The sequence below is a fragment of the Manis javanica genome, chromosome 3, assembly GCF_040802235.1.
Source record: "Manis javanica isolate MJ-LG chromosome 3, MJ_LKY, whole genome shotgun sequence".
NCBI classification, from domain to species: Eukaryota; Metazoa; Chordata; class Mammalia; order Pholidota; family Manidae; genus Manis; species Manis javanica.
This window is the reverse complement of record NC_133158.1, coordinates 142,946,220-142,963,355: the sequence shown is the minus strand read 5'-3', so window position 1 is coordinate 142,963,355 and position 17,136 is coordinate 142,946,220.

Sequence of the window (17,136 nt, the reverse complement as noted above, 5' to 3'; positions counted from 1 at the left end):
GATCGGCACCAGTGTGAGGACTCTCAGCCAGGTCAGTGGAATTTGGACTGGATTTCAGCCCTAACTTATCCCCTCAGTTGCATGCCAATGTGCCATAAACTATGCAGGACTGCATGTGGCAGGCCCAGTGGTCAGGGCCATTTGTTCTGGGCCTCAGGTTCAAGGAAGTCTCAAATTCTGACATCCATTCAGTAGAAATACATGCAAGGAATTAGGATGAAGCTGCCCCACAAATGATGGTTCTAAATGATACTCATCCACCTAAATCCAAGGGGTGAGAGGTCTCATGTTCTCAAGCTGCTTGGGCCTTCCTAAGACTTTTGTAGAGCCTAATTATTTAATAAACTTTAAAAAATAAGGTGACATTCAGTTTCAGTAAAGCTCATTGGTTAAGTAGCTGCCTCAGCAATATTTAGGTGTAGGACAAATAAAATAATTGCATAAAGATAAATATACAATATGTAGTGTTTACTCTTGGACAGAATCTCATTTTGCCCTGTTTGAAACCAGCCTCAGTTCTGGACTCAGTACTTGGTTTCATCGGCCCCAACACTGCTAATTGCTGGCTCCTTTTGACTCACTCATGCTCATCTTCTTTCCTTCTGCTAAACACACTAAGTTTATTCTACTTTTGGAAATTTGCTACTGTTCTCTCTGCCTAGAATGCTTTTATCCCAGCTTTTTATATGGCTCAGTTCTTTCTAACATTTACCTTTCAGCTCAAATGATCTTTTTCATCAGAGAGACATCTGATATAATTATGTTGCTTCTAAGCTGAACTGTTCCCCCCAACATTTAAATATCTCTGAACCTGAGATGCATTTAACAATTGTTGGTGTCTTGATTGTGATAACTAGGAAGCAGGCATGATACAGTTGTCATTGCTTATACAGATGTAAATTTGGGTGTTATCCCTGGTGGACCTACAGGACATCTGCTTTCCCTTGACAATTCAGACAGCCAATCAGGCATAACAGATTCTGGAACTTGCATATCTAAGAGAAGACTCAAGTGATATTTTAAGATCCAGATATGCTTCAGGAAGATTTTGGTTTTTTAAGTTCACAGCAAAGTTGAGAGGACAGTACATAGATTTCCCATATCCTCCCTGCCCCCAAATACACACAGCTTGCCCCACTTTCAACATCCCCCACCAGAAAGGTACATGTACAGGAAGATTCCTTGCCTTTGAAAATGGTGAAGCAAATGCCAACTTTCTTCATCAAAAATAAGAAAATACAATTCATTCTCTGGAGGAATTTTTGCATGAGAGAAGCCCATCTGAGGTATAATTATATTAATTATATATATTTCTATATGATGTAAATTGATGTGTGTATTTTAAGCTCCCATTTTGTTTTAAAATGTTATGTGCCATAGATATTTACATGTATGAGTAATATGCATCTTTCCTAAGAAGACTTTATCGACAATATGACAGAATAGCTGAGATTTTTTATCTTCAAATTTTTGCTTTCCAAAGTCTAAGAGGACTTACTGTTCTATTCATCTTAAAAATGAAAAAGTAGTAGAACAATAAATACAAAATCTCAGTAACAGTTGACAGTAGTTGATTCTAGGATCTGAAACTTGTATTCCTCTGAAAATCTGTTAGGGATTCAAACTTTCTCACTACTGCTGCCAGTTATATTGTCACTGACCAAAGTTATTTCAAACAGGTAATCTTTCTCAAGTGGAGCCAGTAGCCTAGTTTATAAGGTATTCATTTCCAAAATATGCATTTTCATTTGGTCTGTTTTGCTTCTATTAAGTTCAGTAACTAACCTGTGTTCTTTTAAACAAAGTAGTTCAGAAGTGCATACAGCTATCACATCTTCAGTTTCCTGGAGAGTCTAAATTTACTTCTTTAAAAAGTAGCAAAATAGTGAGCAGCAAACACATATATCCTCCTTAAAATTCAGCATTCAGTTTAGGTTTTTCTTTTATGTTGTTTTTCTTGCTTCTAATCTCCCAGGCAGCAATTTTATGTCTCACAATCTGGATTTTGTTTCAGAAAATAATGTTAGAGATAGACTAGACAAGATCTAGTCATTACTCATTTTCTTTGTTTTTGAACCAGTTTTTCTTACTCCTGACTCTTCTTACACAGATGTCTTGTGTACAGTATGTGTATCTGATATTGGTGAAAATAGAAATCTGGGTCTCATACCTGCGTTGTCTGTGTGGCTCCCTCTTTTCCAGGAGCTGACCCTTCTTCCCTCTTAGCCTGCCTCGCCCAGCTCATCCTCATGCTCAGTCCATGCCGTCATCTGATCATAGTGGTACCTTCCCGTTCTAACTACTTGGCCCCACCCTCTCGGCCACAGTGATGAATTCAGGGAACCTGAATCAAAGTAGGGACAATCAGACTCCCTCTGCAGGCACTTGAAGTTAAGACTAAGAAAATGTAGGCTTATTCTGCCTTGTCTCTGTAGCAGAGGAGATGAAAATTCAGAAGATGTCAGTGGACACTTTCCACCTTGTGAACCAGGAAGTTCACAAGCTGGTTGGTAGTAAAAGAAGAGAAAAAAATCAGATTCAGAGAATGAAGCTGAGTTGAAAGCTGGAATAGGAAGAATTCCTGGCCTGGCTCCATCCGTCCCTTTGGCCATTTGAATCATCTCTTCTTCCTTGTGATAAATTATCTTTCTTTGTTTCAGCTAGAGATGGTTTCTATTATTTAAAACATAAGAAAAGTATTAGCCAATATGATATTTTCCACATGAAATTTTAGGGAATTTCTCTTACCTTTTTTTGTTAGTTGTTATAATAGCCAGGAAAGGACTTTGCTCAGAGAACTTTTCTTAATGTTTTTTCTACCTCAGATGAATATTTTTGGTATCTTAATCTTCCTTTATTTTTTTTCTTGTCTAGTATCAATATTACATGTCTTTCTGTGAGGGCGTCAAAATCTGAAAAGGCTGGAATGATCTGGGTCACATACATTCTTTAAGTAAAACTGCCTTCTAGGACAAAAGTCTCCAAAGAGCAGAAATATCTTGGATAGAACCCAAGTTTAGCAGGACACAGATAGCAAAGGCCAAAGGAAAAGAATTTTCATATTAATAGTAGGATAGAAATAAGAGGAAAAAATCATGAGATTTCAATATATAAGCTGTTATGTTCTTGAATGCTTTGAAAAAACACAACAGGATAACTCTAGAATTTTAAGGTTTGGATATAAAATGATCAAAGTTTAGATAGAAAGTTAAACTCTAAAAAGTTGTTAAAAGCAACATCCCCTTCCTAAATGCTCTGGAAAGTGACTTTGACATAAAAACTGAGCAACACAAAAGTAGAGATCAAATTCCATCAAAGTTAAGAAAAGAGAGAACAATATTCCTATAGATGATGAAAACATGCCAAAAGACATTCTCATAGAGCAGATTAAGAATTATAATATTTTGAACAAGCTAGAAAACACAAGAAAATGATATAACAAATGAATCAGAATTTGCTTGAGGTGATAAAACTCAGAAAAGAAAGTTATTAAGAAATGAAGAACTGAAATCAAAGCAAAACTAGAAAGAATACAAAATAATATCTCAAAGAACAATGAAGAGAAAGGGAATTTTAAAAATCACAAAGAAGATGGAAATGAAAAGTATTTGGGAAACAGTTAAGACAGGCAGAGAAGATCCAATGTCCATATAATAGGAATAGCCAAAAAATGCCCCAACCAAGTAACAAAACCTGAAATCTATAACTTGAGAAACTGAAATAAAATGAGACATGAAATAAAATATTGAGAAGGCACTCAGTTTATCTGATAATATGACCCAGAATGACTATCACTGAGATATACTCTAGTGAAATTACTGGGCTTTAAAGAAGAGGAAATAAAAAATCCTTTAGTCATTTACAAGAAAAAGCCCAAGTCATTTTTACAAGGAAGAAAGTAATACTGTCTTTAAACTTTTCAACACCAATGCTTTATGTTTGAAGAAAATTTAGTAACATATTTAGGATACTTTAAGAAAGAAATTACAAGGCAAGGATTTTATATCTATACAAGCTGTCATCAACATGTGAGAACTCAGGGAATAGTATTCTTTATGAGCTTACTGGAGAAGGGAATTCAGACAAGCAAAATACTTAGGAGATATTGACAAGATGACTGCTGATGTCCATATAACTTCTATGTGAAGCAAATACTAAATGACAGATGTAAGGAAGAGAATATTATGTAATAGCTGAATGCTCTGACAATGTAAATATAGTACAGTTGCAAAGTGGGGTGAGAATGGAGAGAGCATATTCAAGAGAATTTGTAACTTTTTTCAGTAATCACATTGGTGGTGTTATTGATTTCTACTGTCTAAAGATGGAATAATTTGAGTATAACTAAGAATAATAACTGCAATGGATCAAAACATACAAATATTTAAATCCATGATTTCATTCTGATATGAAAAACTAATTGGTCATCACTGGAGGATGCTAGGGAACCAACTCTATTTTGGAAACTGATAAATAGAAGAAAACAAGCATTAATCCTAGCTTTCCTATATAAACTAACACTAGGTAACCAAATAGTAAATGATGTGAAGTTGCTTTATATGGAAGTAGTCCATCAAATAACTAAAGAAAGAATAGAATTTGAATATCAATATTTTTTACATCCCTAATGAATTATTTAATCTAAGCACTGAGCTTCAGTGGCTGCTAGTGTCACAAAAAGACAAGTAGATATTGTGTGCCTGTAAGAACATACCACCATCTGTGAAGTAGTATTGCCTCCAAAAATTAATGATAATAATCTGACCTGAATGTGACTCAGTCTGGAGATACAGACAGGTGCTTTCTGTTGTAGGCTGCAATCCAAGTTCTGACAACTCTGTTTTGAAGCATGAGAAAACCAACTGCTTCTGTGCCCCAGACTAATAGGGTTTTAAATATTTGGTGGCTGTGAAACAATAGCCTTACCAAAGACTGTGCCCCAATCCTTTTCCCAGTACATTCTTCTAAGAAACTACAACTAGAAAATAGGAGCAAACTCACCAGCAAAGATGAGAATAAGAGTATCATCTTCCAAATGGTCTGAAGCTAGCTGTGGGTGAAAAGGAATGGAGAGGCCAGTAAGTTAATGATAAGCGTATACATTAAAAAATGTATCTGGAAAAAGTCTGGCTGCATTCTCATAGTAAATCAGAAGTTAATTAAGTTTGGGGGTAACCATATTGCTAAAAAATTTCTAAGTTTTTCAGAGCAACAGTTTGAGAACTTCAACCCTTAAAATAATCCCAGTCCTCAAATCTGTACCCAGCATGAAGTCAGCTGCAAAATGTGTACATTGCCAGGAAAGGCATCTTCCCAAATCACACCTTGAATGAAATCATGGAAGAAAATAAACCAGGAAAATCCTCCTGGCATAAATTGTAGATTTATTTTCACTGATATATTTGATTTCTCTTAAATTTATTTTGGTAAAAGGAATGATTTGTCTCAACTCCATCTATTGAACAGTTCTTTTCTCTACCAAATTTTGAAATACTCATATGTATTAAATTTTCATATGCATTTGGGTCTATTTCTGAATTTCATTGTTTCATTGATCAACTTATTTATGTAGCATTACTGCATTTTAAAAATGGTACTATGATGATGCTGTGTTATTACATGAAATAAAAGGAGCTAGTGAAAACCTCAACCTCTGGAATGTCAGAAATCAGGAAGCTTTAAGATATAGGGGATCTTCTTTCTAGAATTCTGCCATTAAGGTGACTCAGCTCTAACAATTCATATTCTGGGTGACTTTCAGTCCAATCAGATTCTTCCAATGATCTTATTGGCTCAGCATGAGCTAGGTATCAATCCCATAATCTATTTCAAGGGAACAAGTTTGTGTACTATAGACATGACTGCTGGGTGCCCAACCCCATGTAGCAAAAGTTTCCAAAGAAATATAAAGTATTGTGAACTGAACAGCATTCCAAAAACAGTCTTCTTCACTGTGCCCACTCACCCATCTCATATGTCTGCAGTTTCCTATCTCTGTGTGGTGCACCTCTTCCCATACCCAGTTGCAGCTACCCCTCTCCAATAGAATATGGCTACTGACTCTATAAAAAGAGCTCCACCCAGTGCTCTGGGTGCAACACGGTAGTGGGGCTGCAAGGCTGCAGGAGAGCAGAGCAGAGGCTGGAGTGGTGGCAGTGCTGAGGACAGAGGCCCAGAGGATGGCTGTGCAGACAGAAGAGCCCAGAAGCAAGGGGAGAGACCAGCTTGCTGCATACAGACGTGCTCTGAGTGAACAGGATTTTAGTAACTGACCTGCCACCTGGAAGTAAAGTTGGGTATATCCCTTTCACGTCAAGAACGTTTTGCTGTCAATTTCTTTGGTCACATTGAATCCATAGCAGACTTTCCCGGGCTCAAACCCATTGGCAAGACAGTAGCCCAGAGGGAACTGCAGCTTACAGTCATGTTCTTTAGTAGCCTGCCTGAAAGTCTCCTTTCTTAGCCTCTAGGAAGTTCACAGAACATAATCTCAGTCCATCCAGTGCTCTGCAGGTCCCCCAAATCCTGGGGTGAGAGGGGCTCAGTTCCCACACTGTGCAGATCCAAGTGGACACTGAATGCCAGGTGACACTAGCTTAAGGAGTTAGCAGGGGATGTGCCCCATGCTAAGTAGCAGTTCAATGAACTTCCTTTATCATTCTTTCCTGTCATTCCCTAACACTCTTGCTTTAATAAATTCCTTCCTTACCTTGTACTCTGACTTCTTTACATCTCCAAACTGACTTCCCCCCAGCAGAGGTATGGCATCATCCTGGTGCTAGGGTTTGCTATGCTGTTGGAAAGGTAGGTACTGAACAGTGGCAGGGTTGGCCTTTGTGAGGAAAATTCCTGAGCATGAGCTCATGCATATGCCATTCCTGCAAGCAGCTGTTGGTATTTTGTTCATTAGATAATTGAAGACACACTCAGCAGGTTAAAGAAGAATGACATTCAAAGAAACAGTTCTCCTGTATATATGGTTATTAGGATCCTTTTCCTCCCATTGGCTGGTGTGGTGAGTTAAAAGGGATATGTCTTAGTTGGTGAATCTGTTTGCTTTGTCGTAAGACCCAAATTAACAGTGGCTTAAGTCTGAAGTTTAGCTCTTCCATGCTAGTTTAAACATAAGCAGTCTGAGGTTGATATGGTATTGGGGATCCAGGTTCATTCTATCTTTTTTGCTCTGTTGTGTTTAGAATATTGCTTGCGTGCTTATGGTGGAAAAGACTCATTGGTGCATTCACTTGCCAGGCAGGAGTCTGAGGTCTGACTAAGTGAGAGAGAGAGAGAGAACTCCTTTCCCTTTAGGGACATGGCCCATAAGTTGACTTCATCACTTCCTTCTACTTCCTATCCACTAAAGCTTATTTCAGAACTGTACGTAGCTGCAAGGCAGGCTGGAAAATCCAGTTCTTCAGTTGTGTCAAGGGCTCACCCATCAAATGTGGGCTACTCTGTTCAGGCTACTGTGTTTCTACACAGATATAGAAAATTCTCATCCTTTGTGGAAAGGGAGGAACAGTGCTTTTTTTGGATCAAACTACCAGTTTATAGGAAGTCTGAAAGCTAGAAGAATTAATTAAATAATGCCATGAGGAAACAAACAAATTCTGAATCTGAGATATTCTATAGGCAAATGACCCAGCTCACTAAACAATTAAATGATATTAAAAAAGGGTTTTAAAGGACATAATCAAATATAAAGAGTAATTTTGAATATTGATTTAAATAAACCAACTATAGAGAGACAGTTTTGAGATAGGAAAATATGAATATAGACTGTGTTTTAGATGTTATTAAGGAATTGTTGCTAATTTTTAAAGATGTAATAATGGAAAAATGGTTATGTGAAAAGCAAAATCTTTCAGTTACAAAGGCATACTAAAATGTCTGAAATTTGTTTTAAAATATTTAAGCAAAAAGTGGGAATTAGTAAGAATGTTTCATCTCGTGATCTGGGTGTGGTTATATGAGAATATTCACATGTCAAAATTCATCAAGCTATACACTGATATGCACATTTTATTGTATATACCCCAAAAAGCAGAAAAAAAAGGGAGAAGGATAGGTGAAATAAGACTGGTAAACTTTAATAACTGCTGACATTATGTGATAGGTACATGAGGGCTCATCATAATATTCATAATAAAAATCAGAAAAAGAAATAAAAGGGGAAGTTGCTAATAAGCCCAAAGGGATTATTACTATACAGGGACAAAGCCTTACATTGCCAGATCTCTACATTTTTCAAGAGAAGTCAATGGCCCAATTTTTAAAAAATAAAATCTCTTGATTTCATGAAACAATGTGACCAAACGAAACACATCTGTGGGCTGGAATTTGTCCTTGGGTGCTCTCTTTCTCTTCCAGGAAAAACGTATTTTGTTAACGAGGTGCTTCCCCTTGAATTTAGAGTGTGTTCAAGCTTCCAGATAACTTCTAGAAACCAGCAGTAATGGTTCAGTGCCTGGGGACACAGATGAATGACGAATTGCTGCTGACTGAATGGAGCTCTGAGTCTTGTCAGGAAAGGGCATGTAGCCAGAGGCTTAGCTCACAACCTGAGTGCGTGCTGGGAGGAACAGGGAGATGAAGTGTTAGCCTGACCCTAATATAGCCAAATTAGGTCCCCCTCCTGCCGCACCCCAATTCTTACGTTGTAGTCCTAACCCCCAGCACCTTAGAATGTGACTATATTTAGAAATATGGGCTTTAAAGAGGGAATTAAGTGGGGATGGGGTCATTAGAGAGGTCCCTAATCCAATATGACCGGTGTCTTTATCAGAAGACAATTTTAGGACACAGACACACACAGACATGACTGTGAAGATACAGCAAGAACACAGCAGCCCTCTGCAAGCCAAGGAGAGAGGCCTCAAGACACCAAACCTGCCATCACCTTCAAGTTGGGCCTCTTGTCTCCAGAATTAGAAAATAGAATTTATAAATGTCATAAAATGAATTTCTGTTTTTAAGCATGCAGACTGTGGTATTTTGTTACCGCCTACTAAACTAATAACGTGGGAAGCTGTACTTTTATTTAGGGAAGTCTGTGAAGGTGTCATAAAGGAAGTGCTACCTATGTATTTGCAGTAAAAGTCCTAATTTCCTCATGTCACTTGAGGAAATTCTTAGGTTCCAGGCATAGCCTCTGCATCTCTCTAGGCAAGGTCATGACTTTAACTACCTTGTATATGTTTATGACTTTAAAATCTGTCCTCCAATTCTCATTTTTTCTATGTCTGAGCACTACTGGCTACTAGAGATGTTCACCTAAATGTCTCATAAGCTCTAAATGGAAATGCCTTCCTCCCCTGCCCACTCCACAACATATTCCTTCTCTGTCTTCTTGGTTCCTATTCATCAGTTGTAAAATGGAGAAGTCTGGGACCCTCCTTTGCCTCCACATCTCATCCATCACTAGTTCTGGCTAACCTCGCCTCCCCACCCTTTCTTCTTCCCTTGCAATCTCAGCTCTGCCTCCTTTCAGGCCTTGACCATTTCCTCTCTAGATTATTTCTTTGCCATTTTGGCCTCTTTCTTCTCCAGTCCTTCTCCCTTTTGCCTTGGAGTAATCTTCAGAAAATGCAAATCTGTTAATGTCATTTCTCTGTTTAAAATTCTCTGATGATACCTCATTATTCATAGTATACAATGAAAAATCCTAGGCCTGTGAGGCAAGGCCTTTCACCGAGAGGCCCCTGCTTGCTGTCTGTCCTTGGTCTCATGTTCTCACCTCTCCCACGTGTGCACGATATCACCGTGCCCAGCCACTACCAACTCCTCAGATAAGCCATTCTTTCACATCTCCTTTGTGTATCCATTTTCTCTTTTCTTCCCTGCTCATCTGGGGCACTCCTGCATGTTGCTGAAGGCTGCACAGCTGTATCACCCCCTTACTGGGGCCTTCCTGGCACACTGTTCTTGAAGAGAGTTTATGGAAACAAGCCTGCACAGGCAGAAGACAAATGCCTGTCAACAGCTCTGCTTACCTGTGCTCGAAAGCCACTTACAGGCATCTCTGGGAAAGGATGCTGATCTGCCAGGATGCAGGTTCCTGCTGCCTGACGAACAGGCAGCCAGTGCTCTAACTTTGCTACTGTCCCAACTGCACTCCCAACAGGCAGGCCGTTCTGCTGAATTGAAACTTTTCACATGGTCTGTGAATACTTTAGGTGGATCGCCATTCAGTATGATGCCCTCGTGCACATGGTTAATCTATATACATGTACCTGTTCCCAGATTGTTGGGACACCATCAGGAGACAGTCCAGGCACTGGTGCTGTCCTACTGATGCAGACCAACATCTCTACAATGGGCTAGCCAGCCCTGCTCCTCCCATTCCCACTCCCCTGGAGCAGACACTGTGACTGATCAATAAATTCATCTGCACCTTAGATATCAGAGCTGCCTGCTCTCTGACTACAGCCCCTAGTTTGGTGCTCAGGCTCGGGAAGGTGCTGCCTTACATCCTCCATGTCACTACCACTCATTTATGCCCATTATGCACAGATACACCAGCAAGGATTCAAAGCAGAGCATCTCTAGGGCAACATGTTTGAAACAGGGTAATCACTGGAGAAGTTTAACAGCTAACACCAGATCAATGCCTGTACTTGATTTTCTAGGAAGGATCTGCTAACTGCCTCTTTTGGGCCCTGCAGAAGAGAATAAAAAGCCTTTGGAAGCAAGATCTTGTTATTTGATGGCTTTTTGATTTCCTGTATAATCATTTCTTTTTTGTTCTTTTATAAGTTTGCAAAACATTTTTTAACATGCTGACTGTCACAGTGATGCAAGTTGAACAAAACGTAGAAATTGAAATCATCAGTCTTTCTGTTTCAAGGCACATAAACAGTAAGGAGAAATCAATGGTTTCTGAACGGTAACTGAAAAATCTGGACTTAGGGCTAGCTTTTTGTAAGGCTTGGTTTGACTGTTGGGCTACGTCAATAGGAGCCGAGTCTGTGTGGGACACCACTGTCCTCACTGAATTGAGGAGAACAGATCAAGTGACACTAGCAGTAGATGCTGGTGGCTGACAGCAGCCGGATGCCCTGTGGGACCTCACTGGGAGTCAGTGCAGAAAGCAGTAGAAACCAGCCACTCAGTCTTAAACCATGGAGAATATAGAGGACACTATGTATTTCCCAGAACTTTGTTTGCATCTCCTGGCTATAAGCTCATGTAACCACACATCTCGCTGGTGGACACACAGCCTGCCTTGGAGAAGAGTCTAGGAAAGGTATGGAGCTCTGAAAGACAGCATTTACTTTGGCCATTCAGGCAGAAAACCAAGTTACATAAAAAAGGTAGTTTAATTAGTTGGATTGGACTATGTTTATCAGATTGGAATAAAATTTAACTTTTTCTTCTTATTCATTGTGTTGGGGTCTTATTAAAGAGATCAAAGAAGTTACGAAGAAATTTTTAAAGGCCATATTTCCACTAAACATCTGATCATACAATGAATGAATTTGTGACCACACTATTAAGCTCATTTTACAACTAACAAATAATGTGTGTTCATTAATGAGAATTTGCAGCTTGAAAATAGAAGAAAACTATGACTCTTAATGTCACCCAAACATGATCACTATAACTATTTTTATGTATTTCTTTCCACTGTTTTTTCCTGAGTTTTTTTATTACATAGTCAAAATCATATTATGTATGTACTTATTTCTTTTGTATTTATATTATATCAAAGAATTTTTGTCTCTTTATAAAATTTCAATTATATTATAGTGAACATTATATATACTGATATTAATATGTATATACTCTATATATAGTGTATTATTCCAGTATATACTGTAATTACTCCATTAACATTCCATTGTATAATATCCAGAGTTTACTTAACTGATCTTTTAATGTTGAATCATATTCCTTAAAAAAGATGGAAAAAATAAAAAATAAAAAATACTTCTATGGTAAAATGTACATAAAAGGGACAGAATGACTTTAATTACTTCTTATCCTGTACAGATCCTTTCTCTGAATTACATCTTAGTTTATAATGAATCCAGCTGCAATACTGACCTATTTTGACAAAGTCAGAGCAAACAGGCAGGGGAGAATTAGCTGGTCAATGTGGGCTGTGTCTATTCGCAGCTCACGCCCACCTGGGTCTTCCCACCAATGCCCGGTTGGCACCCCATGGGTCACTGTCTGCTTTGCTGTGGTTGTGCAAAACTGTCCAGGTCTGTACTATAGACTTTTAGACTAACAAGTTCACAGAAAGGGTTTGAAAAGATTGAAGAATGCTGGAGTATTAAAATTTTCTTTTTTCTTTTCCATTTTAAAGCATGGAATCTATCCGTATTGCTTTCCATGAAGGGCATTTCTTAATTCCTTTCTCAACAGCATCCCCTTCAGTCTGCACTAGTATTAGATTTCTTGGCTGATTCCTTTTCTCTACCAGAAGTGAAACCAAGTGGAAAAAACAGTTAACATTTTCCATTTCTCTGGCCCAAGTGATTGGATTCTGCATTTTACTCTGCTCTGCACAACTAGCTACACAATGTGCCTATAAAAAATAAAATTGGATGAGGAAAGAGTAGGAACATGCAAAACACTGCCCTTCCATTTATCTGTTTCTAGTAACATATCCTCTGTTGTATGCAAGCTAAATTTCATGTTTAAAGTATTTCTTGTTTTAGCACTGTCTAGTATATAATTTATCTATTCTAATTCAGAAAGGGGTTTCAGAATGGAAATGTCTAAATAATGGTCAATTTTTCCTATAGGTCAATTCTGATTCAGTACAGAGGTTCCAATTGTAAGAGAAGCTGTACTTTGGCTCTCTTACTTACTAAGGTCAGTAAAGATAGATTCTATATATCTTAGTCAAATCTCCTGTGACTAATTCAGTCCACAGGATTGTACTTATAAATATTTTATACGTAGCTTCCAGTAATAGTGCTCGTTCTATCAATTGATATCAAATTAACCCCAGGATTACTGAAAATCTAGAATAAAATGTAAAATATTGAATCATCCATTTTTAATAGCATAGGTAATAAGTATGTATTGCTCTGGAGAAATGATCCTTGATTTTTTAATGTAAAATTTACGAGACAGTTTATAGCAGTGGAGAAAGTTCTGCCTTCTCTCCTTCATGTTGGAGGACTGGTTCCAATTAACTGTTGCCACAAGAAGGAGGGTGCAAAGGTCATGTGTAATTAGTGATGCCCCTGTTATACTGGAGACCATACAGGTTAATTATCCGAGAAGCAGTGGGAGTGAGGAGGATGAATGAGGATGAATGCACCTGGTCCCTAGGTTTCCATCTTGTGGAAGAGGCCAATACTTGTATCATGTCAGCACAAGACAGATTGTGAAGAGGTTCAAAAACTTCTTGGAGTATGGAGGAGTATCTAGGGAAACTTCTGTGGCTGGTGAACACTCAGTATATCAGGAATACCTTGAACAACAGGCTGGAGATGAGTGCCGAAAGAAGCCCAAGGAGATGTGGCATGTGGAGGGAGGCAGGAATTGAGAAGCAGCTGCTGTTTATTCTTCTTCAATGGGAATTCATCAGAGGTTTTTGATGATGAGACTCTCATAATCTAATCTGTGCTTCATGAAGATGTCTTGGGGCACGGTAGTCAGACACATTGGGTATAACAGAGGCCCTGGAGCTCCTGTCCTCTTCAGGAGCAAGGCAGATCAGTGAACCTGCATGAGGCGTATCAATGGTCTGAATTAGGAGAAAAGCCATGGAAGAGAGTCTCCTGAGTAACCATTATATTTAACAGAATTGATGTAACTTTGCAGTGGAATGTACAAATAATAACTGGAATTCAAAATGCTGGCAATATGTTGAATACTCCTAGTAAAATATGCCATTATTTTTTAATAGTTTATTTTGAAGTTTAGGAAAGAGGAAGAATAATGAAATTGGAGAAGTTGGTTATTTTTAGTTTTTTAAAAAAGCTTGCTGTCAGCCCGGAGGACTGCTGGCACCCAGGCCAGTGGTTAGGCTGGATGTGCCATTCTGTCAGAGCCTGGTGTGACGAGTGTTATGGCAGGTGTCTCAGTGAGGAGCAAGGAACAGCACAGTTAGTGACATCATTGGTGTGAGGAAGAGGGGATGTGCCATGCTGGAGAGACAAATCTTAAATGCTGGATTAAAATGCTGGCAATAGAAGAGGTCTCATGGGTTGCAGGTTGGAGAGTTCCATAAAACCGTTTGGAAGATGGTAAAGACAGAGAAATTGGACTTGGGATGCTGGAAGGAGATTATGACAGAGAGAAAACCAGCTTTTGGATCTGAAAGGTGTCTCATACAAATGTTATCTCCTAGGACGATCAGGCTGTGGCCACCAGCCCCCTCCTCAGCCATGTGGTGTCTGCTCAGTGAACACTTAACAAATAGGGGCTCTGTGCAGGCACCAAGGGGCCCACAAAGGAGCTGAAATGTCTGGATTCGAGGTTCATTGCTAGAAACGTTGAAAATACTGTTTAATTGCTTTCTACACTTTTAACTTCTAGACCTTTAAAATATTTATTGTAATGAATAGGACTTTCTCTCTGTCCAATATCCTTGCTTACTTTGTGCCATATTCTACAATTGATTACTTTTCCCCAAACACAAGAGACAGGGGAACTACTTCCCCTCCAGAAGTCAGTAGTTGAGATAAGGACCTTCCTTCATCTCACATCATCTGAGTTGCACCCAGCCCAGGCTTCTGACTCATCCTTCAGACCCTCAGTGCCATCCTGTCAGCTCTGGGCTCTAGTCCTTCCCCAGGGCACTGAGGTTCACCCGGACCTGCTGCTCTTCCTTCTCCTCCTACAGCTGCTTCCTTCTAATCAGAGCCCACCATCTATTTGGAGAACTTTGCCTTCTGAAACCTCCCCTTCCAATGCATGGGAAACACTCTTCATCAAAAGGAGAATATTTTTTAAGAACACAAAAAATTCTCTGTCACCTATTCTCAAACAGAATTTTGAAAAACAAAAAAGGCTCACAAGTGACACATTGTACTATTTATTCTTTCAGACCTTCCTGCTTTATATCTCATCTCTTTATTTGTTTATGCATTTAGGAAAAATGTTTGCATTAATTCCTCTCTGTAATAATTGTTTCCAATTTACAAAGTAGAAAGTAATTTGAGAATACAGATAGGTGAAACATGTACACAGAAGGATAACAACTGGGAAGATGGGAATCTTTTAAAATTAAAAATAATTGTGCAGTGATTTGAGGGTAAGTTTTTGCTGTTTTCAAGTTTGATCTAATGTTACTATTTTGGATTTACAAATAAATGTGTTTTTTTTAAGTAATTTGAATATAAAGTGGATGTCAGAATTTTTTTTTCCCACACTGGTGCAGGATTCTCTCCAACTAGTTTCCCATCTACCTGGATGTGGTGAATGCCATAGTAACAATCAACCCAGATTTTTTTCCCTACATGAAGAATTTCTGTGTTAGCTTATTCTAAACATTGAATCTTGAATGCAATGAATTATGTTGCATAAGAAATTTATTATAATAGTTTAGATCACTTTAGCCATACATCTTTTTAATGAAAAGTGTATATAATTACATACAATTATATTAGAAATATTTTCCACATATTTAGATATTTTACATCAATCAGACTATTTTCTCTAACTGGAATGCCCTTCTGCCACTCATTGTATGCATAAATTCTTTCTAAATTAAGCACACACACATATACTACATAAGTACATTCTTACTATGAAAGTGGAAATAGTGCAAAAGTATATATAGAAAATATCTTTTCTTCCTTAATGTAAAAGAATTCTGATTATGTTTGGGGTAGCGACAGGCCAACTGAAAACTAGGTTTTCCTGACTTCCTTGCAACCACATGGCCATATGACAAAGTTCTGGCCAATGAAATATAAATTTATGTCTATTGAGAAAGACTATTAGAAAAACTGTTTTCTCCCTGAGAAAAAGAGATAAACTTATCTGACATTTTTTTCTCTTTGTCTTTCCACCTTCTTCCTGGCTGGAATTTGGAGACAATGCCTGGAGGTAGAGCAACAATCCTGTGACTGTAGTATGGAAGACACACCCAAAAGATGGTGGAACCAAAGCTAGAAAGGATACAGAGCCTTGATGGTGACCCAACCTAGACAGCCCACCTCAGGACTTTTATGAGCAAAAATAAACTATTTTGTATATGTCAGTGTTACTGTTCTAGGCAGCTATATGTTATGTACTTCCAACCCCAATTCCAGCACCACCTCAGAGATAAACATTCTTAATATTTAGTGTTTATCTTTTGAGACCCAGCTATAGTCACACCACACAAATTTTTATCCAACTTTTTCCCCCAAAATGGGATAACACTATGTGTATTATTCTGAACCTAAATTTTGATTTAACAATGTGGGCTAAACATTTTTACATATCAGGACAAGAGTTATCCTTTTAAAAAGTATTATTTTAAAGAAAAAAATTTTATTTTTTCTCTTAAAAGTGACACTTGCTTACTCAAGCAATACAGAAAAATTTAAAGCAAAAAAGCAATAAATCTCTAAATCTCACTGTCATAGAATAACTGGTGTTACTGTTGGTGAGCATTTTTTTCAGCTCTCTTTGAAAATACTGTGAGTCATTCTTTCCCCCTACCCCCTGAAAGTACATGTGTACACAGTCATACATGTGCACACACACACATACACAAGTACATAGACACAAGTGCACACATAGCACATGGAAAAACACACCCAGGTACACACACAACATACAGTCAGACAAATACACACAAATACACACATCTCATGAGAGGAAGAGAGAGAAAAGTAACTTACAAAGTCAGAACCTATTAAAAAGTGAGTTAATTTTAGTTGAATCAAATGGAACATCTTTGAAGTGTTATGACTAAAATTGTTACAGAAAACCAGAATACCCAAAATTCAAACCAGATATCATTTTAATACACATAGTTATAGAATTAATAAAAAGTTGACACCAAAGTATGTCATATTAATAACTTCTTTTGCTAAAGAATCTACGTATATTTAGAATTGTAGATTTGTAATATTAACAAGAATTTGACCTTTTAGATTAATAAGATAGGCTTGTAATTACAATTTATAATGTAGACTTAGATAGTTGATTTAAACATACAAATTAAGTAGAAATATTACT